General features: G+C 43.2%; 1 protein-coding gene across 12 annotated transcripts in view; it reads left to right on the top strand.

Moving 5' to 3' along the window:
• Positions 1-24,155, top strand: part of Atxn1 (ataxin 1) — a 395,773-nt gene that overhangs the window by 45,581 nt on the left and 326,037 nt on the right. Inside the window, exons 3-4 of one of the 12 annotated variants that reach the window (XM_040755907.1) lie at positions 7,871-8,005; positions 9,389-9,473. The exons of 9 other annotated variants lie outside the window; for them this stretch is intronic. The gene's annotated coding sequence lies outside the window, so the exon portion shown is untranslated. The remainder of the gene's footprint in view (positions 1-7,870; positions 8,006-9,388; positions 9,474-24,155) is intronic. 2 more of the 12 variants (XM_013110597.3, XM_040755908.1) reach the window with 2 other exon arrangements.

Raw genomic sequence — 24,155 nt, 5'->3', positions numbered from 1 at the left:
TGGAGAGATGGGCAGACTGCAGTTCTGTCTCGAAGATGCAACTGTAGATCGGATGGGTTCAAAGCAGCAGTTAAAAAAAAAAAGCTGGGCAGTAGTGGCATACACCTTTAATCCCAGCACTTGGGAGGTAGAGGCAGGTGGATCTCTGTGAGTTTGAGGCCAGCCTAGTCTATAGAGTGTGTTCCAGGACAGCCAGGATTGGTTTCACAGAGAAACCCTGTCTTGAAAAACCAACCAACCAACCAAAAAACAACACTCCCAAAACACCCAAAAAACAAAAACAAACAACAAAACCCCAGGAAAACATGGGATGTCTGCTTGGTGGGTGACCATGCTCTTCAATGACAAGGGAAAGAGAAGTTGAGGGACAGTTGGCGTAGTGGTGGTAATGTCCATGTGAACATTAGAAAATAGTGATGTCAGCCTTATATTTAGATGGATGGATCTGCAGGTCAATGGCTAAATACTCTTGAGTGTGGTCAGCTTAGAGATGTTGATGGTAAAGCTAGGAGACTGGACCCTTATCTGGTGCAGACAAGGAGGGTGAGGCAAGTAGGCAGCTCTGGGCCTCCACTGAGATAGGTTGTGATGTTGTTGCCACTGTCATCTTCCTCCTCCTCCTCTTTCTTCCTGTGTGTGGCATCTTTACTTGCTAGTGTCAGTGTGTACTCATTTGCCCGTGTATTCTCATGAACATGTGTGTGTGTGTGCATATAGAGGCCACACAGGCTAATAGTCTTTATTTTTTGAGATAGGGTCGCTGATTGAACATGAAGTCATAGATTCAACTAGCCAGTGAGTTTTAGGAATCCTCTAGCCTGTTGTTTCTCACGCGCTCATGTTACACATGCACCACCAACACTGGCCTTCTACATAGGTTCGTTGGACCTGAACTTTGGTCCTTATGTTTGTGTTGCAGTCACTTTACTGACTGAGCCAACTTCTGACTCCTGTTCTTTCTCCATTGCTACGCAGTGCACTGAGCTGGAACCCACTGTTTTTGGGTGCATACTTGGTTCTTGGTGGACATTTATGTCAGAACCTGAAAAGGCAAGTTTGTGGACATGCAGCCACCAGAAAAAAAAAAAAGCCAGCCTCAGCTGTCATGGGTTGTCACAGAAACCCTTGTGGGGATAATTTTTGTTTCATTATCATCATTGGTTTCCTTTCAGTATTCTATGCTCAGCCCAAAACGCCTGATTGGCAGATCCACTGTCTGATTTTTCTTGGTTTAGATTATATGCTTTTTCTTTCAAGCCATTTTCATTTATTAACCTACATTCATTTTTAATTTTAATGCACCTATCAATAATTATTTCACTTGACAGTTTTTGACAGTCTGCAGGTACATTTAGCTGTTTAGCATGAATTTAAAAGGTGATCTATCAGTTTGTACAAATGAAGTAAAGTCGTTATTGCCTTCCTATATTTGGGGGTGTCTAGAAAAATGTGCATGCTTATTTTGCCCTGAGAAAATTTTAACTTAGAGGTACTTAGCAGTTTTCTATGCAAGGGGGTTCAGGACTACAGAGCACTGCATTTTTTTTCTGTTAGGTAGGTTTGTATTTATGCTGTAAACCCTCCTGAAAGGTCAGATTTCTTTTAAATTGGAATTAAAATCATGGAAACCAGTGATCGTTAGACATATGTTCATTAGGTTCTTGTATACACAAATATTGTGCTGCTATGGGAAAATCTAAGAAGTCATTTGACTAGAATAAGAAAGCCAGCCTCAAAACTCTGGTGAGTAGAAAAGCTAGGGTAAAAAGTGACACTTTTATCTTGCTACTTATCTGCCATTGAGACTCCCATGTGGAAATTACACACACACACACACACACACACACACACACACACACACATGAACAAAATGCACAATGGTCTTTGTATGCATCTGTAAGCTCGGTATGGGCAAGGATGAGCCAGGCTGAGACCAAACAGCCATAGAAACGTCTCTCACTGAAATCCCAGTGCTGGGATGCTGGTGGTGCAGATGGTCTCCACCGTAGCTGTTGGTTTACGTTTTGATAATTTACGAGAGAGCCTCAAGTATTGAATTCCTGGCTGGGTTGTGCAACTGAACTCGGCATCCCCAGTGAGAAGCAGGACGGATGTGAAAGCGGCCTTTCTCCTCGGCAACTGCAGCTCCGCTGTCTCCTGTGAACATGGACTTAGTGGGAAGGAGGTGCTTGCTGTCCTGTTCCTCTGCAGTAGGTTTTGTTTTCCTTCCTTGGTTTGGGGGAATTGACCTTGCATATCCTGGGAGAACTTAGGGAAGCAGGCCCTGACTTCCTTTCATTTTACCCCAAGCCTATAGGCATCCTTTATTGCTGTGTGTGTGTGTGTGTGTAAAAGTTTTCTGACTTTTATACTGAGCTTTTGTGTTGGAGCTCAGTAGGGCAAAAGATCTTACTTTTTCCTGTTTTTTTTTTTTTTTTTGGATAACGCTGGCTCCTCCCCCTGATTTAGTTTTCTTAAGTCCCTCCACTGTTTACTGTGCTTTGTTGTGGTAACTACTGGACACTACTTGTTGCCCTGGGTATTTGGCTCTTGCTCTTTTCTGGTTTACTCTGGTGTTTGGATTGTAGCTGGTGCTAGCTTTCCTCCCTTACACGAATACGGAGGTAAACTTAAACACTGTCCTGCAGCATCCTGTTCACTCTCTGCTATAGTAAAGCAAGGAGGAAGGGAGTCGAAGGGGAGCAGAGCTAATGTGGTGTATGCCCTGTGAGTAGTGACATCAGAGGGTTGGCTGGAGCCACACAGGCCTGCTGTCCTCGTTCCCTGCTTGGGAGCCCAGAGGGTGGTGGCTTCAGGTCTGAGTTCAGGGCTTTCCAGGCTGACTCTGAGCGAAATGACAGAGGCACTTGCGAGGGAGGACACCAGGATGGTACATCACCAGCAGCCTTGGGGGCTACACTGTTTGCATGTTCTCTCCGTGCCAAGCATCAAGGGAATGGACTTCATGGCTGGAAACTACTCTATCGATTTGCCTTGAGAGACAGCTGCACATTGGCTGCAGATCTCAGTAACTGTCACAGTGCCCATGCTCCCTTAGAGGTGTCTGTATGGAGTCAGATAGTTGCCTGGTGATCAGTGAATCGCCATTAGTGAGTAGAGTATATTGTTTTAGCCAGCTGCTCTGCTTAGCTCAAGAGAGGGAGGGTTTTCCTAACCAAACCAGAAAAACTTTTGCCTGCCTTTGTGCTGTATTATGGACCAGGCTGTGACAGTCTCTACCTCCCTTTAAAGGCATGGTCTTCTCTTAAATATGTCAATATAGATCTGGAGATGTAGCTCAATTTGTAGAATGCTTGCCTGCCATGCAGGAAGCCTTGGTGTATACCATGGCGATATATACCTTTATAAGCATTTAGGAGGTGGGAAGCAGATCAGAAGTTGAACCACAACCTCAGCTACATAGCACCTTCAGGTCCAGCCTGGGTAACATGAGACTCTGTCTCAAAACAAAACAAACCTGGCTGGGGCAGGGTTGTGGTAATTATCTTTCATCAGTTAGTCTGTATGTTCATTTCCACATGTCACTGAGTAAGCAATATCACTTCACAGTTTCCCATTGAGTGCATATAATTCTCGTCATACTCTTGATTGGTCATTGGAGGCTCTGGGGTACATATATTGTGGTCATTCCTGCATCAAGCTATGTGGACTACAGAGCAATATGGAGGACAAACAAACAAATTCCATTGGCTCAGTCCAGCCTGTTGACATAGATACGCATGTGTATAGTTTTATTATATATGTTTTGTATATATGTATATATAAAGTTTTATTAGAACACAGCTGTGACTCATATGTGCAACTATTTTCATACTGCCTTTGGCTGTATTCAATTGAGTCATTGTAAAATAGGCTGAGGTCCAGCGAAGCCCAAGATTTGTACTAGCAGATCCTTGTCAAGTGAATGCTTACCCTTGTAAGTCACTGTAGAACAGGGAGAAGTCCCCTACCCACTGCCTCAATTTAGTAGACAAATGGAGCATCCCAGAAGGAATGTGACTGCCAAGGTCACAGAACTGGTTAGCTGGAAAGCAGGGCCTGTCACGTGTCCAGCTTTTACGTGTGTTCTGGTGATTCAAATTCAGATTCTTACAATCACCGTGTAAGGGCAATTGTGTTTTTCTCCAACCCTCACTTATCTGCCTTGTGAACATCGCCTACCTTGTGCCCTGACTGGGGACCTTTATCTCAGGAAATTTGGACTAGATGAGCTGACAGAGAGACGCATACCATTTTCCTGGTACTGTGTTACATGCCGTCACGTGGGCATGTGCAGACTGCAGTGGTCAAACTGGGCGTGGTGAGTTATACCTGTAATCACAGCACTCAGGGAGCTGAGGCAGAAGGATAACAACACCCTATTTCAACTCCTTCATCCCTTCCAGAGAAGCAATCCTATAAAGCAGGCTGTTTTAGTGCAGTCCTGGGGTGGGGGTGTGAGTCAGGAAGTGGCTCCACAGGGTTGGGAGTGAATATTGTTCCCAAGGAGGTAGCAGTATCTCAGGAAGAGGAACTGCAGCAGTAGCAGCTGGGGAGTCCTGCTGTGCAGCGGGCGCAGTCATTGGGAAATTCAAGCCGAGGTAGGGCAAAGGCTGTGTGGCAAAGAGATAACAGGAAACATTGCTGGACAACTGGATGGGAGCCGGACATTTGCTGCTAAGTAAGAAGTATGGACTAAGTTACGTTCTAGGGGCTCTGAGCTGTGGGTTCTAGAAGGCAGACCTTCCAAGAACAACCTCACATGTCTTGTATGCGTGCTGAGCATCCTGTGTGGGTGGAGCTGACAGTGTCACCCATGTAGAAATAGGAACTTTGTTGAACCCAGGGCTATGTGTGTGCCAGGGTAAGTGATCTATGACCAAGCTGTGTTACTAACTTTTTTCAGGAGATTGGGTTTTAGGGACAGGTTCTCACGAAGCCCAGGCAGACTTTGAACCCACTGGGTAGTTTTGACCGTTCTTGAACTTCTGACCCTCCTGCCTCTGCCTGTGGAGTGCTGGGATAGGCATTTGCCACAGACACATTCTGACTGAAACAAGAGCAATCTGTCAGACACACAGCTGAATGACACTGTGATTCATCAACCAAAAGCTTTTAAAGTTGCTAAATTAATGGTATCTCTGTGACCATTGTTTATCTTATTAGTCATCCAATACTAAAGGTAAAATATCTATTGCCGCAAGTCTGCAATAATTTTTATTCAAAACAAAGCCATTGAGAACTATTGCTTTGGATGGTAGTCATGCTGGTTTGCTGCTGTTGTTTTGAGACTTAAACTGCTCCACATTTTACTACCTGTATGAATTTGAACACGTTGTTTCATGTCTCTAAGCTTGAGAGTAAAATAATGATGTTTCCTCTTAAGCTGGTTATAAAGATATGCTAAGTTATGAAAAGCACGTAGCAAGCATGGGCCAGATGCCCTGTGTGTGTGTGTGTGTGTGTGTGTGTGTGTGTGTGTGTGTGTCTGTGTCTGTGTCTGTGTCTGTGTCTGTGTCTGTGTCTGTGTCTGTGTCTGTGTCTGTATGGGGGTGCACTAAATTACCTTCACTCACTTTGGCTGATGCAGATGTATTTTAGAGCTGAAGCTGTGAGGAAGATGAGTTCACCCAGGAGAACTATGCAAGCTGTTGTTATCTATGCGAGGCGTAAAGGGGTCTACATTTGGGCAGAGAAAAAGACCTTTTTAGATAAATATCTAGGAAATGGAAGAGCCCGTGTTCCTGTGGTGACAGAGAATGGAGACAAGTTGAACTTAGTAAAATCTGCCTCTGAGATTTTTTCTTCTGGCACAGAATACACAGACACTGGACAATTCTGTAGGTCATTGTTTTTGAAACTAATCTAGCTTAGAATGCACCCAGGGTACATCTTAAAAATTAATAACATCTCTTTAAAACACATTAAAATAGGGCTAGAGAGATAGCTCAGTGGCTAAGAGCACTTGTAGAGGATTTGAATTGTGTTCCCAGCACCCATGTGGCAGTTTACAACTGTCTGTAATTCTAGTTCTTAGGGGTTCCAATGCCTCCTGGCCTCCTAGGGTACCAGGCACATGCATGGTACACATAGATGTAGGCAAACGCTTATCCACACAAAACTAAAACACATGAAAATGAGTTACTAAACACATGAGACCTCTTTGCTTTTGTTACTCTGATAACCTTGCTGTTGAGAACATAGTACCATGGAGCTTTAAAGAGAAATACATTTAACATATCCCAGACATTAAAAATTAGGTAATGTGCACATTATTAAATATTCATGTATCTATGTTTAGACAGTATAAGTCAAGTGAGATATTTTCTTTGTTATTTACGTATTTTTCAAAATGCATACATATACATATGCATATAGACCCATATCTCTGTGTGTTTATGTCTGCACGTATATACGTGTGGTATATACGTGTGGTATATACGTGTGGTACTAGTGATTAAACCCAGGGCATGAGCACATGACTGGTAATTACTATATACCCCTGAATCTCATCTGTAACCCCATATACTGTTTTAGAAGTCTTAGCACTAAGGAAATCACCATATGCAGGATGAATTAGCATGCTGGATGGAATGTGCTCTCCTTTGGGGAAACTGTGACCCAGAAGTTGATGGTAGCCCTCTGCTACTCATTGAGTGACTCTTCAGCCAGTGTCCTCCTCAGCCTAGGGAGGTGAGGACTGGCTCACGGACAGGGGTCAAAGCGAGAAATGACATAGTAGTGTTATGCACACGAAAGGGGTTTTACTGAATCTCTAACTGTTAGAGCCTAGGCTAAGACTGTGACATGGCATTCATGTAATTTATCATCACTTCTCCTTCACAAATTGACACTCATACACTCTGAGGTGTTGGCTCACACCTGGAGACAAGGACAGAATGCAGATCTGGGTATGAGGAAAGAGCAGACTGGTCTCTGGTCTGGTCTATGGTTTTGTAATTGACAGAAGCTATTAACATTCCTGATTCCAGCCTCCCCGTGTCCGAGGCCAAGGTAATCACCAGGGTTCTGTTGACCTCAAGGGCTTCCTGCACAAGTCCATCATGGGTAGGAAATACTGTAACTAGGAGGCTGCTGTTTTAATGCCAGCTGCAGTCCTGTTCCACAGGGTGATTATGGAACAGTGACAGCTTCCTGGACCCCAGGACTAGAGTGACCAGACAGGTGAAGCTAACCTCTTTGCCGACCCCACGCACTTGAGATTTGAGCATTAGAAACTGGATAAAGGTGAGCGTTCTAGTTTCCAGCCAGGCATGTGGAGAGTTACCTGGGAGTCTTGTGGGGTTTGTTGCATGTATGTGTGTGTGTGTGTATGTGTATGTATGTATGTATGTATGTGTGCACGCGCGCACACACACACACAAGCTGAGAATTCTGCAGTTTCTTATTCTCTGCACGTTGACCAGTAGTGAGTCTCTGTGTTAATCACCATCTCCTACAAATAGAAGCTTCTTAGCGAGGGTTGAGAGACAAATTGATCTGTGGGTATAATGATAAATCATTAAGAATCCATCTTGTTAAAACCCAGGTACTTGAGCCTGTGCCCAGCATTTGGCTTCATAAATCCTGGGTGGGGCTTGAGAATAAACCTCAGCATCTCTCTGCATCTCTCTCCCTGTCTCTTCCTCTCCCCATCTGGCCTTCTTCCTCCTCCCCCTCCTCCTCCTCTATGTGTACATTCACGTTCATATGGAGGTCAGAGGCTGATAGCAGATGTGTTTTGAGGCAGCTTTTCATTGAACCTTGAGCTAGAGTTACTTGCCAGGAATAGCCAGAGAGCTGCATGTCTCTGCTTCCCCGGTGCCGGAGTTGTAGACTCACCACAGTGCCCTGCTTTTGTTGTTTCCAGCCATCTGAACTCAGGCCGTCATGCTGGCTCAGCAAGCCCTTTACCCACTGCTCCACGAGAATCTGCATTTATAGCAGACTTCTGTAGAACACAATCACTGCTAAGCTGAGACCACATTTGAAGGATTGCTTGGAGGTAGGGGAGAACTTTAAGTGTGATGAAGAAGTATCCCGCTGAGTTTTCTGTTTGTACGCATGCCTCACATTTTGAAATCACCAGACTGGAGTTCACATTCCTTTCTTCTTCCCACTGAATAGTTTGTCTTCATACTTTGGCCAATAAAGACCGGACATCACCGTCAGATGGAGGAGATCAACCTGAGACCAGTGACACTGGCAAGCAGTTTGTTCACACACTTAGGTAGACCAGGGGCTGGCCGTGGTTTCTGGCTTTGTTCTCCTTTTAAAAAAATTCAATGAGTAAGCTCATTTTATAGGAATGCCTCTCAAGCCATTCCTGTAAACCCAGTGTTTGTAAATTAAAATAGAGGAAGCAGGGCTGATGATGACAGCCTTACCAAAACTTACCCTGGTCTGTCCAAGTTCAAGATGTGGATAAGAACCCCACTCCATTGCTTGCTAAAGTAGAACATGGCTTTATGATCTCTGCACCCCTCCCCATGTGTGTATGTGTGTGTGTATGTGTATTGTGTGAAGGAGTATGTGTGTGTTTGTATAAAAGTGTGTGTTTGTGTGTGTTGGTGATGACTTTACATGATTCAATTTGATTCTTTCACTGGAGGGAGTGTCTAAGAGAGGGAGAGTTGGCGTTAATTGCTTCATCAACTCCTTGTGAGTCATCTCCTGCTTGTCTTAGTGATTCAACTGCAAAAAGAAGTGTGAGTTCCTGAGGGCAGACTGAGCCATGTTGCCTAGATTGGGTATGAATAGATCGTGGACATCATCTGTGTGTGTGTGTGTGTGCATGTATATATGTACACACACAATATATGTACACACACACACACACACACACACACACACACATATATATATATATATATGGCAAATTGCCATTATCTCATAACGTAGCCTTTCTTCAGATCTTCAGATGTTACAGTCAGGGCATTAACCCTAGGAGAGAACTGTATCAAGGTGGTTGATTAATAGCTTAAAAAATGGCCTGGCGGTGGTGGCGCATGCCTTTAATCCCAGCACTCGGGAGGCAGAGGCAGGCGGATCTCTGTGAGTTCGAGGCTGGGCTGGACCGATAGCCTCCAAAACAATACAGAGAAACCCTGTCTCATAAAAACCAAAAAAAAAAAAAAAAAAAAAAAAAAAAAAAAAGCTTAAAAAATGGGTCTAGGGCTATTGACCCAGGAGTAATGTATTACCTTGCCTAGGATGCAAGAGATCCTGGGTGCAGTCCTGAATACTGAAAATAAAACACTAACCAAAGTTTCATGGGCCAGAGGTGTAACTCAGTGATGGTATTTTCAACTAGCAAACGCAAGGCTTTGGGTTCAGCTCTCAGCAGTTAAAACTACTTACCACTGAGTGCCCTTGTCCTGGCTTCCAGGCTGATCTACAGGTGTTGAGGGAAGGAGACAGTCTCCAAATAAAATGCCGCTGTTGCTTTCTGGGGCGTGACATCGTGCAGCTGGGTGAGTTGGATCGTCATTTTTGGTTTCTTGTTTTCTCCCTCTCAGCATTTGCTTCCCTCTCGTCTCGCGTCTTCCTGTTTGCTGGTGCCTTCCTCTTCTGACTCTGTCGCTGCTGTCCCAGGCCACCATTCTTCCTCTGCCTGGGGCCTTGCTCACTTGCCATCTCCTCTGCCAGGACCTCTGTCACCCCAGCACCGTTCACTGCTCCTTTGTACAGATTAGGGGTTGTCCCCAGGTGACCCCACAAAAGGAAAGCACGGTTTTCACTTAATGAGTTGCCATTTCTCTTCAGGGAAAAGTCACGCAGAGGGTCTTGAGCCTACAGCTCAGTTTTCTTGGCTGTATCTGAAGCCCGTCATCGAGGTGGAGGACACTTTGCACCCCAAAGAGAGGCCTGTGCTTCCTGACTGTCAGCTCCCACGTCCTCACAGTCAACTTCTTTCATCCTAACTGTGTTTTGACTTGTTCTCGAATTTCGCACAATTGGAATATTTAGCACATTCCTTTCATATCTGCTTCTTTATTTCAACTTTTCTTCCTTCTTCCTCCACCTCCCCCCCTCCCCCACTTCCTCGTCTAAAATACGAGCTCTGTGTATTTGTTAGTGTCTCTCAATAATGCTTCCTGGGATTAGAACTCAGGTCCTCAGGCTTTCCAGGGAGCACCTTTCTCCACTGAGACATCTTGAGAGCCCATGCCTTCTATAATAAAATAAAATAAAGAAGATTAAGTTGCTTGTAGTATTATCCATTAGTGTCAATATGATCTGCAGTAGTATCTCCTCTCCATGTCGCCATCGTCATCATCATCATCATTGTCATTTGCAACAGTGGGTTCAGACCCAGGGCCTTGCACAGGCTAGAGAAGCGCTCTTCCACTGAGCCATCCCGCCCCCACCCCCCTGTTTCTAATATTGGTAATTTCATTTCCTTCTTTTCACACTTGATTTTGCTAGGTGTTAGTTGTATTAAGCTGTACATTAAGGCTTGCTTTCTGCTTTATTGACTCCTGCCCATATCTGGATTGTTGCTTTCTTTGTCCTCATTTGTAGGTTTAATTTAAGCGACACAACTCTGTACTTTGAAGATTGGCGTATCTTTCTATGAATATACCCTCTCACTATCACGAAACATTCCTTTACTTCTGGTAACTCTACCAGTGTCCACTGCATCACCATGAAGCTGTTCGCTGTTCAGACGTCACCCAAAGACTTGAGGTGACCCCTCTTGCTCTTGCTCCCATGCCACAGGTACTATCTATAATATTCTGTTACTTAACGCAGTATTTTATAAACCTGCTTTTATTTCTCTCAGGAGTTGTTCATTTAATACTAAGTGTTTTAGGTCCCAGACTCAGGGGAGCATTTCTGAAGCTTTCCATATTATCTGATTGCTGGCTATACTTTTCATTTCCCTGACTCTTCTAATTGTTGCTTTCTGTGTTTTCTGGTACTTTTGTTAGTTGCATGTGTGTCCATGGCTATAACACCTTTATTGATTGTTCTTTTGGTAGTATCGTCTTATATCTTATTTTCTGCCTTGCATGCATTTGTTTCGCTTTTATTTTTGTCTTGTGATAATCCCACTGTTGTCTTGGCTTTTGTTTTTTATCCTGGATTACATTTTCTTTTTTATCTTATGTCTTAAGTTCATTGTCTACTTTCATTTTAAGTGGATCATCATTTTCACTTCCACAAATAACATATAGCTTTAATCTAGTACTAATTAAGTATTTGATTTATGACTTCATACCCAATTATGCTTATTATCCTCATTTAATTTATATTTTTTGTTGTCAATTTTTTCTTTTTCATTCTTTTCCTTCCTGCCTTCAAATACATCGAATTTTTTTGCTAGTTTCAAAAGAACATTGTTTATTTTACTCTTATAGTATTTGCCTGAATCTTAACACAAATTTAGTTATAAACATAAGTTCTTCTCCATATAAGGTTCATCAATGACTTTGCTGTTCCTGAGTCCCCTCTGGAAGCTGCTGACCCTCCCCTGGCCCTGTCCACTCTCCTTCCCCTGCAGACATCTCGACACCTGTTCCCTCTCACTTCCCCAGAACACTTGTGCCTAGTTAGTGAGCATCTTTGAGGACATCAGTCACAGTCTTCTGCAGCTTGATTGGAACTAGGCAAAACTTGTGTGTGCTCCTGGAAAGGGCTTTCTTTGTGCAAAGTCAAGGACTGGCATGGTTGGAGTGACTCTGGCATCAGGGAGGCCATCTAGTGGTTCTTTACAACAGCCCAAGTGTCTTTAGGGGCCTAGTTAGAACACTGGCAATCAGATCAGATGCTCAGAAGGAGTAAATGAGTGGTCTGGAATCGTGAAGAAAGTGTTGAGCACAAATAGCAAGTATGCAGATATATAGAATTTCTATCAACAAAACAAAACACAAAACTCTTTATTCTCTTTCCCCCTAGATTGCAGGGTTTTTTTTTTATCCTACGCCCCCCCCCGCCCAGGTTTTGTTGACAGGCATGCAAAAAATTTGTAAAATACATAGTTGTTTTATATGACTTTCCCTCAAGTCAGATAGCCATTATTGTAGGAAGTTCAGCTGTGCCACTTGAAAAAGATTATCTCTCCTGGGTTGTTACTGTTTAAAGCCCCTCACACAGGGGCAGAGAAAGTCACAGGACTCTCATCTGAGCATCCAAATGCTCTTACTACTTGTTGTATGCAACTCTCCCTTAGTTGCACAAAACCAGGAATGACTAGGTTAGGGGACTTCGCATAAGCAGCACTGAGAAAGCCATCATCCCTGCTGGGTACAGACTTTCTGGTGTGAGCTCAACATCTGCATGGAGTGGTCTAGAGCTCAGGCTTCTGCACTTCTTTGTTCAGAAGACGGACCACTTGGCTTTGTCTTGTTGCACAATCCCCTGTATGTCTCTTTCTGTTCAGCTGCTGCCTAACTGAGTAACCAAACCTCTGTGACAATCTCTCCCCAGAAGTTTGTGTCAGGCTGGATGAACCAGCGGAGTTATGACTCATTGGAGGTAGATCTAAACATGGCCACTGGTTTCGGTACCTACCTGCTGGTGTCTGCCTGCCCTTACTCCCACCAAGATCTCACTCTCCATTCTGGCTTGCTCTCTGTATTCCTATCACGTGACCGCCCTGCATGTTCCAGTTGGCAAGAAATTTGGGATCATTGGGCCAGAACTCTACTCAGAGATGACAGAAACGGACTGGGGAAGTTGTGTGGCATGCAGATTGATGGTCAGTTTGGCTGAGATCTGACCTGGTCCTATTTACATGTGCCTCCCTCCCTGTGACTCACTGCTCCAACTTGCTTACGAAGCAGGGCTAAGCAGGGTTCTTAGGTGTCTATTGCTGGGAAGTTTGGAAAAGACTGAGCCCAGGGTTGCAACTTGGAGACTTTGTACAAAGGTTTCACTTTGTTCAGAAGAAAGTGGATACCTTTGCTCTGATGCAGGGACACTGGGTCCTGGGTGTCAGCCTTTAGTCGGAGTAGCTAGTCCCTTGCTTGGGGTGTCCTCTGAAGGCTGACTGTCAGATTTCTATCATTTTACCCCAGGTGGAGAATCCACTGTGCTGTGACTTCAAAGAAACAGTAGCGAGCACTGAAATAACCACACAGTGTGGGAAGTATTTCTCCCAGCAAGAGTTTCAAGCACTGCGTTCAGAGATGTGTCTTAAGGACATGTTCTTTCATCAGCCTAGAGAATCTGGATTGTAGTCTTTCAAAGATGCAACACCTCAAATTATGGCAGTCTCAGGCAGGTAAACACTTGAGGTTTTGATCTGTACAGATTCTTGGAGAAAGCGTTATACTGCTGCTTATGGAACTGATTTGTAGCACTTGGCTGATTTTGTAGAGTGACAGCCAGCTTGTGTGTGTGTGTGTGTGTGTGTGTGTGTGTGTGTGTGTGTGTGTGTGTGTGTGTGTGTGTGGTAGGGCAAGGAGGTGCAGAGATGGCTCAGACATTGCTCTGCAACAGTGCTCTACCTGTTTCCCTCTGACCTGTGCCGATGTGGACATTGTGCTCAGGGCGCCCTGGGCACAAAGTGAAAGTAGATGACAGGGCTGGGGAGGTGAGTAGTTCGGCAAAGTGCTTGACTCATGGAAATGAGGATCCAGGTTTGAGCCCCACAACACCAGCCAGGTGTGGTGGCTTGTACATGCTGTAATATCAGTGCTGGGAAGACAGAACGGTGGATGCCTGGGATGGCCAGCTGGCTTAGCCTATTTGGTGAGTACCAAGCTATAGAGTATTGAGAGACCCTATGCATGCTTCTCTCTCTCTCTCTCTCTCTCTCTCTCTCTCTCTCTCTCTCTCTCTCTCTCTCTCAGAGTTTATAGCAGATGAGAATTAACTCTAGTGTATCTCTCCACTCACTGCCTTCATAGATTTGATATTTTGAAGGCAATAGTTATCTGACACAACGGTCTCTATTGCAACCATTTTATTTTGTTTGTACATTCACTGTCATTAAGTACACTTAAAATGTTATGCCAGCATTTTTACCACCATGTAGATAGGCCTTTTATTACAGGTCATATTCCAATTGGACAAATAGAGAAACAGGGCCTTTGACCTTGCAGCCAAGCATAGCCACTGTTAGCATAAAGACATGAGTCTCCATATGTTTTTTTTTGTTGTTGTTTATATGCCTTTGCTTCAAAACAAGTTACACTACCATACATAGACTACAATAAGAATTTTAGAGTAGTAACGGAGTTTAAACAGGGGTCACCATATTCCCACCAACGGTCTTTAAAAACGAGTAGTGGCATACCTAGGGGACATTGGCCCATCTCAACTCACTATTTAGGGGTTCCATTCTGGAGTCTCATTCTGCTGGGCTTGTCTGGTAGGGGTTCCAAAATGCATACAAAATTAACTGATAGTTTATTTTTAGGTTACTCTTTCTTTCATTTTTCTCTTTCCTATTTAATATGCATTTTAATTTAATATGGATTGTTTTTAACAGTGTCTTCAAACAGGAGTGGGTTTCTTTTCTTTCTTTTTCTTTTCCTTTTCTTGCTTTTGTTTTGTTTTTTAAACCAGAAAGTCTCAGCACTGAAACTCTTTCTGGGCTTGTTATTCGTGATTCTCGTGCTGGTTTCCTCAAAGTCTTGTCTCTGTTCAGATGTTACTATACTCAGTATGCTGCATTCCCCTCTCTCTATTCGCTTGGCAGTGTTGAAAAACCCAAGTGTAAAGTGAAGCTCATTCTCCCCAAGTGAGGGTTCAATCAATTGCTTTTCCCTTTCACTTGGAAATGAGCGGAAATCTCCCAGACTCCTAGAAGCAGGCCCTGGTAGCCAAACAGCCTGCCTGCTCTAGACTCTGTGCCCTGGGGGCTCTTCTGCACCTTCCTGCCCCCCATTCCCTCCCTGTGTCCAGCTCCTCAATCTCTGTCAGTGTACAGCATTCACTGCCAGCTTTGGGAGGTCTGTGGGTGGTGGCTGAGAAGCTGCAAGGCGGGAGGATGGGGGATATTGTTTGGGTTGGCCATGGCAACTGCAGCAGGGAAAGGAGCAAGCCTAGTTTTGGTTGTTCTGTAAATGGCCAGGATTCTGCCTTATCTCAGGATTCTTGGTTGGGTTCTCCTATCCTTCCGCCTGCAATCATGCTACCAGCCAGAGCTAGTAGTGGGTGGGATGGGGGTTCCAGAGCCCAGTTCAAGGTATTCCAGCAGAAACAGAAAGACCATAGCAGCAGAGCAGGCAGCTGTATTCTCAAGGACACATCCCCAGCCATATTCTTGCTAGTCACCAGGGCTTGAGCATGGTGTCTCAGAGAGGCTCCAAAATTGCCAGTCTCTCTAGCAGGAAGGAAGGAACGGAAGGAGAGACAAATCCCAGAAGCATTTGGTGTGCTAATTACATTATTTGAACATTTGTCTCCCTTCTTTCTTTTTGCTTCTGAAAAGCATGAACAGCCTACCACATGCATTTCATAAAATGTCATTGAAAAAGGAGCAAGGTACAGAGTGAGTAGTTTAATAATAGTTTATTTTGCCACTTGGAATAACTTTTCCATTCAACCTAGGTTCCAGTCCACTTATTTTAAGATGTTATTTTATCCCTAGCAGATTACAGACTTTTATATTCTAGAGTTCCCTACTAGGGAAGGCACCTGTTTTAATGTTGAAAGTTAAAATCTCTTTGGTTCAAAGAGTAACCTCTCATGGGTCCTGAGGTTTGAAGATCACTCTTTCTAAGGGGCAAAGTGACTCTTACTCAAACTCATCTGAGGTTGGTATTTCATTTTGGGGAAGTCTACGGAAGTTGGTGAGGGTTTCTGTTGAGAAAAACAAGTGGCCCCCCCTTTTTTTTTATCACCCTTCAGTATCTGCTCTGTAAGCCCATGCATCATGGTGTGTGACTGTGTCTCCCTGGGCGTCACAGTGTGCCTCTGAACCCTCTTACTATGACCCACAAACAGTGTTCAGATTTCGCTCTGTTGATCCAAGGTGAAATCATGAATAAACAAGTGCACTGGGGAGGACAGTAGTCCGCCTGACTAACTTCAGCTAGCTGTGTGCCCAAAACCTACTCCTCGGAACCTGGTTGTGAATTCAGCTAATCATGTTTGTTCCTCTTTCAAACCCAGCTCGCTCGAACACTCGAAGCCCTAGCATCCTGCTTATCTTCAGCTGCCCTCCATTCCCCACCCCCACCTCCATCCCCCTCCTTTGGGTGCTAAGGAGACAGGGAAATAATTACTCAGTGTGTAAAGCATTGGTGGTGTGGTCACAGATGCTGAGATTAGCCTGAATTTTGTAACAGTTTATGACAAGGTTTGCTTGCCTCTTTCTGAGCTGTTTTTGTTGGTTTTTCAAACGCGGTTGGAGAGTGAGTCATAGTCATTTCTTTCTGCTGTGGAGCCTCTGAGTCCTTGAACTGAACAAACCAACATACACAGATGAACTTCAATGAAGCATAGTAGGATTTGTCTAATGACATACTGAAGACAGAAGAACAGAAAACAAAAATTAGTGTTTATTTCTAGATACACTATTTGTTACACAGGGGAATTTTTTAAATATTCTTTTATGAATATAAATTTTTCTTTCTTTTAAATCTTTTTTTTCCTTTCTTTCTCTTTTTTTTTTTTAAATAAGGTTTTAGGTTAGAGCCTAGGCTGGTCTTGAACTTTCTATATTCTCTTACCTAAGCCTCCAGAGCACTGAAACCACAAGTGTGAGCCACCATGCCTGGCTTGGCTATCTGTTTGAAGGATTGTCCAGTTGAAAAATCTTACAGCTACATACAAATTATCTATTTGGACGGACAGATCGGAATTTCAGAGTCCAAACACATTTACAATATCCTAATATTCCATTTTTAATATAGTATTTACATTTTTCTTTGAGTATTTTGTACATTTACACAATGTATATTTGTTGGATTCATCCCCAATTCAAACCTCTAACTCAGTAGGTTCTCAACCTGTGGGTCACAACTCCTTGGGAATTAGGAAAACCCTTTCATAGGCATCACAAATCAATTTTCCTGCATATCAGATATTGAGATTGCGATTCACAGCAGTAGCTGAATTACTGTTCTGAAGTAGCAACAAAATAATTTTATGATTGGGGTCACCATAACATGAGGAACTTTGTTAAAGGGTCTCAGAACTAGGAAAGTTGAGGACCACTGTCCTAACTCCTCCCAGATCCATTCCCCCTGCCTGACCCCTTCTCAACTTTCTATCCTCTTCTGGCTTGTGTGTGTGTGTGTGTGTGTGTGTGTGTGTGTGTGTGTGTTTTATTTTTGAGACAGGTTTTCTCTGTGTAGCTTTGTAGACCAGGTTAGCCTCAAACTCACAGAGATCCTCTTGCCTCTGCTTCCCAAGTGCTGGGATTAAAGAAAGATGTGCACCACCACCACCTGGCTCCCTCTTCTGATTTTAATTATTTATTTTTTACAGTCTACCTTATCAGATTTGTGTTGCCCATATACTAATGATTATTGGGCATGCACTGGAGCTCAGTTAGTTCACCAGGGGCCACATCTATTAAAGACAACTGGATCCTGGTGCTTGGAGAGGTGGCTCAGTGATTGAGAATGCTTTCTTCTCTTTCAGGGGGCCCACATTTGGGTTCCCAGCACCCACCTCAGGAACACAAAACCATCTGTAACTCCAGCTCCAGGGGATCTGAGCCTCTGGTCTCCAAGGGCATATGCAGACACACATATCTACACATAATTAAAGATAACAAAAATTAATGAAACAGAAAACGCACCCTCCTGCCTCTCAGAAGCCATCAGCTGCCAGTAGCCCCTCAGCTAGCTGTAGGTGCACCTCAACACTTCCCCAAATGTTGAAACGAAATGGCTTGATCTTGTAGATCTTGAGTAGGCAAGGACAGCTGTGAGTTTTGTGGCAGCTGTCTAATATGTCCAGAAGACATTGCTTCACCCCACCTCTGGCTCTGCCACAACAGTCCCGGAGCCCTTTGGGCAGGGATTGTGATAAAGATGTTCCATCTGTGGTTGAGCATTCCACTGACACTCATTCTCCGCACATTCACCACTTATAGGGTTCTACATGGACTGATACCCACTGCACAAAGTAGCCTCTCTCTTGAGGGTCTGGAAATGGTGCCAAGCTGTGATACCTTAGGATGCTCCAATTTTACAGACGAGAAATCTGAGGCACAGCGATGTTAAATAATAAATCCTACGGCACACAGGCCTCTTATTTGATGGCCTGAAGCTGAACATGAGCTCTCTGGATTCTTGATTTAATGTTTCTTTATTGAACAGATCTTCAATTTGGATCTTTTAGAATATTTGGGATTTTTGTATTAGAGATCAATTTGCCTTGAACATTTTAGTATTTTGGCTTTAGTTTTCTTATGTCTGAAAAATCACTATGTATTCCTAAGCTAAACACAATTGTGGTGTGAAGTACAGCCTGCACCTTCAATGCCAAAGTCTTTCATGACTGCAAATGTCCATAGCTATTTAGATGTTCTAATCCACCTCATGGATAGGTTAACTTGGGGATGGAAGGCCCAACCCCAGGTTCAATGTGAGCCGAGAACAATGAAGTATCAGAAGATAGAGGTGAGAGTGTGTTTGGTACTTGGACAGCACCAAGACGGCTCCCATCCACCTCTTCCCATGCTGACAGCCAGATGTCAGGGGAGCCTTTCTTCAGCAGCATTGCTAATGATGGAGTGATATGTTTAGACTTGAAGGATCTTCAGGTGCTGCTCTCGAGTCAATAAGAAGCATGGCTAATTTGCAGTGCAGGGGAGAAGTTAACCTCTGAAACCTAGAACAAGTTGCAGTTCTCCCTGTCATCTCTTGTTGTGTCTGTGGAGGGGATGAGTGGAACAGACACATACCTAGTCCCTGGTGCTTCCTCCAGCAGTAGGAAGTCTTGCTGATGAGAGTTGTGTGCAGAGTGGCACGTCAGCAGTCTTGGGAGGGGCCCTTGTTCAGCTCTTAGGGCAGAGCTTCAGTTAAGTGTACGTGGGTGTGTCTGTTCCTTGAATGGAACAAAGGGGTGGTGTGACTCCAGATTGATAAAACACTCTCCAACTCCTGCTGGTTACCTGCACTTTACTGTTTATTTGTGCTCAGACATGGCAAGAAGATGTAGTCAGTGCTGTTTAATCTGTATTTGGCTTTGGAGAAATGTTAAATGAGTGTTTGGAAGGCAGGCATATTTGATCCTTTCTGGGAAGACACGTTAGAAAGAATGACACCAAATCATTACATATAGAACACTTGAGCATTAAGCCTAGTGAGAGTATTGTCCCTTTTATGAGAAATTTGGAGGAAAAGAAATAAACTAAAGGCAAACAAAATATCTCAAATAAGAGTTTTAGAAAAGGAAAAATGAAGCAAGCCTCTTTTCATGTTTTTATATTTATGCTAAAGAGAAGAAAAGTGAACATTGCTGCTAGAGTTAGACCAGCACTGTGTTCTAACTTACTGATTTTTTTGGCCATATTGAGAATTGAACTTCAGACCTCACACGTACCAGTTCTACCACTAACCCATGTCCCCAGGCCCAACATGACAGTCTAAATAGCTTCCTCAGAAATGGCATTTAGAGGAGAGAGAAGGCCAGGGAAAGGTCTTAGATATCTTCAGAAGCATAACCAGCAATTTTAAGGAGCAGAGATTGAGAGGAACATGGTGGCATATACCTGTTGTTCCAGCCTTCCAGAAACTGAGGCAGTAGGATCTAGGCCATCCTGGACAATGTAGCAAAACTACACACACACACACACACACACACACACACACACACACACGCATACACACACACAATGGTGTGAGACGGGTGGACGAAGGGGGAATGATGAGTTGCCAACAATTTAACTTGTACATAGACTTTTGTTCATCTTTAATCCAATATGCTAATTATATGCTAGGGAATTGTCCAAGTTCATCATCTAAAGCAGAATGAGCTCATGTATGTGCTGCTACTAAGATGTATCTATCCCACACCAAACATGTCTTAGTTCCACTAATGCAGATCATGCTGTTGCCAATGTTAGAAACACAGTTCTCACCTCAAAGGAATAGAGGGAGTTAAATCTGGAGACAATGTTGAATGACCATGGTGAAGGAACATGGATGTAGGTTACCCCCAATTTTATGTCCCTACAGGATAAAATTTTCATGATCTTTTAAATAGTAAAATGACAAGGAAAATTATAAATCAAGACACTTTCCAAAAAACACTGGTAGAAACATCAGGCAAGTTACAGCAAAGTGAGAAGTCTTTGCAGTATGTCTCAGATGCTGTCTGATGACATGCCTCCCATTTGGGTGAGTGGCAGCTTGGGCCAGAGGATTTATCTAATAGTCGTAAAATATTAAAGTATTAAATTACTCAGAGAGATGGGCAATAAATGACTACTCAGAGGACCAGGATAGCCCAAAATAAGGTGGCTTTGGACTTGCCATTGTCCAACCTCTTCACAATAGAGAAGTTGTGGCCAGCCAAGCAGTCGGTGTAGCATCAGATCTTGACACACTGCAGCTTCTTCAGAGGAACTCTAGGTCACATTGTGGACCGTTCTACTGAGATGTTTCCTCTTTATAGGATAGCGTTAGGGTATAGGAGGACAGTATGGTGGTCTGCAGGTGTAAACAGACTTTCCAGAAACCCCTGAAACCACTACTGTCAGAGGGTCAGGTCCCCAAAGCAAGGGTATTTGAGAAGGAAGAATTTTTAAAGTGTAGCATAAGACATGTCCCTAGTTTTTGTTTTTGTTTATTTTGTTTTTTTCTTCTTAGCTATTTTTCTTTGGAAGCAAGAAGGCAAACTTTGTCTACTTTGCAGAGGAAGAAATTCTCTGCCTACCACAGCCTTACTTATAGCAACAGGTCCCTGGCCAATAGGTCAGAGAGTAAATCACATTCAAGCCTTCATTCTTGAGGGTTCCTCGATGACCAATCACTTTTGTCCTTCTAGGGAGGTATTAAGTATTTACTTCTGAGTATATTTGGAATTAACTGCCTTCAGAGAGTATATTTGCTATTTTTTCCAGTACCGACTGGTGATTAGAACTCAGGTCATATGCAAGGTAGAGTAACACACCACCAATCACTTATATCCCAGGCCTAAGTGGTTATGTCAGTTTTAGAACACTCAGACTTATTCCATTGAGGCAAAGTTTCATGTAGGCTAGGCTGATCCAGAACTTCTGATCCTCCTGCCTCCATCTTCCAAGTACTGGAATTACTAATTTACTTAGAATATTTAAATGCAACACATGATGATAATATTACAAGGGGATTTTTTTAAACACCCAACATGTTTGGACAGAAATAGTGGTAAAATTCCGTTTCCCCTTTCCTACATGGAAGAGAACAACACAGTGCACTCTCTCATGGACGACCATTGCTGTCTCTGTTACACTGCGATATTGATGTGTGGGAATGACCCTGTCTCAGAGACTCAATCCTTTTGACACAGTCACACTTTAGACACCCACTTTCCTTACTTGCAGGTTCTAAGGGTTCCTCTGTACCTGGCTGGTATCTGTAAGCACAAAGGGAATTGAGACAGATGACCAAAGTTACAAAGGTTCCATGAAGCTGATCTCCACACATTCATCCTAATTCCTCTCTGAATTTTCCATGGCTTTCATGGCTGTGCTCTGGGGAGTGGAGAGTGAGATTTGAGGAGGACCCTTTCAAGGCTAGTTAGGTTACTAATATAGAAAGTAAGGTCTGTCGTTGTATACAGCATTTTAAACTTTAACAATATCCTAGGTAGGTACTAGAGAAAACAATACAAATAAATATGATTGCTTGTCTAAATAACTAGTCCCAGCCAATATAACATTTTATATGTGTAACTTTGGTATTTATACAGAAAAGAATTGAGGAATGTTGTTAGGGAATTTAGAGTTTCAGAAGCTTCTTATTCCCGAGCTGAGCCTGGGGGTCCAGAGTTGCCCCTGCATGCTAGGTGGGCTCGCCTGTGATTCTGTGAAGTCAGTGGCATTTCTCCTCTGCTCTGATTATCTCAGGAAGCAGCAGAGATGCTGGTCTGGGCAGAATGGGTCCTGGTTTGCTATTGCTGATTGCTTTAGTCAAGGATGAAGAGCTGCGTAGCTTTTAGGCATACATTGAACACTTGGCTCAAAAGACTGGAGGGGTGTGTGTGTGTGTGTGTGTGTGTGTGTGTGTGTGTGTGTGTGTTTGTGTGTGTGTGGAATGGAGTGGTAAATTATACCTCCCCAAATGACTGATTTATGAATGGGTTCTTTTCAGAAAGATTTGAAGTCTGGCCTTTGAAACTAAGAATATAAATCTTATAGAAATTATATTTTATATCTTGGTTCCAAAAAATCCATGTGAATGTCCATCATGATCTTATGACAATGATCTTCACACTGCCTGAATCCAGGTCACCTATGAGGCACTTCAGCAGATGGTGGGGGGTTCACTGTGAAGAGCTGAAGAAAACGATCATTGTGGTTTAGGGACTAACAGTGGAAAATATGAGTGTAAGTGGATTGTCATCTGATAAAATGAGAAATACCCACAAAATCCCTGATGGGACATGAAGTCAGTTATAAAACTGGTCCCAGAGGACTCATCTAAGAATGAAGGGGGTAAGCCAACTACAACTAGGGTAACACTTCACTTGAGGAAAAATATTCTATCAATCAGGGCTGTCTCAAACCTGAAAAAAGCTGATCATTTGTTAATGGAAGTACTGTTACTCAGGACATATACGTAGGGTTGAAAGGAGTTTGCTACAGGGTCTGGGAGCTGCCGAGGATTCTGTATGGGTGCTTTCTCCTAGCACTAGCATGACCCGAATAGGATTTCTATTGTTTCACATTTTAAACTGGAAAATACAATATAAAGAGCTGCGAGGTGGTTCAGGAAAGTAAAACACTCCATAGAACCCAAAGCCAGACACTGTAGCCTGCATTTGTAAGCCCAGGGTGGAGGCAGGAGAATCTCAGGAAGCTGGGTAGCCAGCTAGCCTGATATACAGAGCAGTGAACAAGAGATCCTGTCTCAAACAAGTAGACGGGTGAGAAAAGACATCTGAGGTTACCTCTGATCTCCTATACCCCCTGAAAGGATGCCTTACAAAACTAATAATGATAATTTGACAGCTCTGAAATGATGTAAATGAAGATAAGTAGTCAAACTTTGCAGAGCTAATATAATGGAACTTTTTACATATTGTATTCTTTATCTGTATGTACTTAATTCTTTAAAATAGGGACAAAACTTAACTGGTAAACCCAGGGTTATTTTCCCAACCTAAAGAGCATAAAGTTAATGTATGTTTTCAATTCTTTCAAGTCTCAGTAATAAGGTACTCTGTGATAAATTTAGGTTATTTCTTGTTTAAAATTTGAAATGCATTATCAGCATAAGAAATAATTCTTGTTCAAAGCACATGGACATATTATTTCTACTTTTTAACTTCTTTACATATATTGGTCATACTAAATAATGAGTCTCATGACATTTCCATAAGTGCATATTGATTATAATCAGACCTCATCCCCTCTCTTATCCCCCTCTTTCACTCTCTGATCCTTATGTTGTTCATGAGGCCTCCTTCCTTTAAAAAATACTGCATTTGTTATTCTTTGAACATTGTGTGCGTGTAAACACTGTATTTTTGTTATATTCACTTCCATCCCTGCAACTCTTCCTGGACCCTTCCCCCTAATTCATATCTTATTTTTCCCTTTACATCTGTTTATTCTCTGTGGTGCACATGCCTGCACCACAGCAAGTTTGTGGAGCTTAGAATTTGCCAGGTCTCTCTTCCAGTCAGTTGTCTCCTACCATGCCAGTTCTGGGGTCCCAACTCAAGTGCTCAGGTTTGGCAAACACGTTTACCAGCTGAGCACTCTCATAGAACCCCGTTTTAATAACCCATTAAGTTTAATTATTGCTGCCTGCATGCACATAGGTGTGCGGCCATTCACTGGAGCAAGGGCCACCTACCAGACACCATTCTGCTGAAGAAAGCTGGTTGGCCCCTCCTCCCTGTTATCGCTATCAATAGTTCCTCTCTAGGGATAGGAGCTGGTGAGTCATGCTAATGCTGCAAGAAACGGTAGCTACAATGAATTAAAGAACACATAGGCTCTTTTATGTTCATAGGACACTATTTTTCCCAGGATTGCCCTGACCTCTGGCTCTTACAGTCCTTCCCTCCCATCTTCCAAGACTATTTCCTGA

The sequence above is a fragment of the Mesocricetus auratus genome, unplaced genomic scaffold (assembly GCF_017639785.1).
Source record: "Mesocricetus auratus isolate SY011 unplaced genomic scaffold, BCM_Maur_2.0 Super-Scaffold_100013, whole genome shotgun sequence".
In the NCBI taxonomy this organism is placed as follows: Eukaryota; Metazoa; Chordata; class Mammalia; order Rodentia; family Cricetidae; genus Mesocricetus; species Mesocricetus auratus.
Note: the sequence above shows the minus strand (reverse complement) of the source record. Positions and strands in the feature narration are given on the sequence as shown.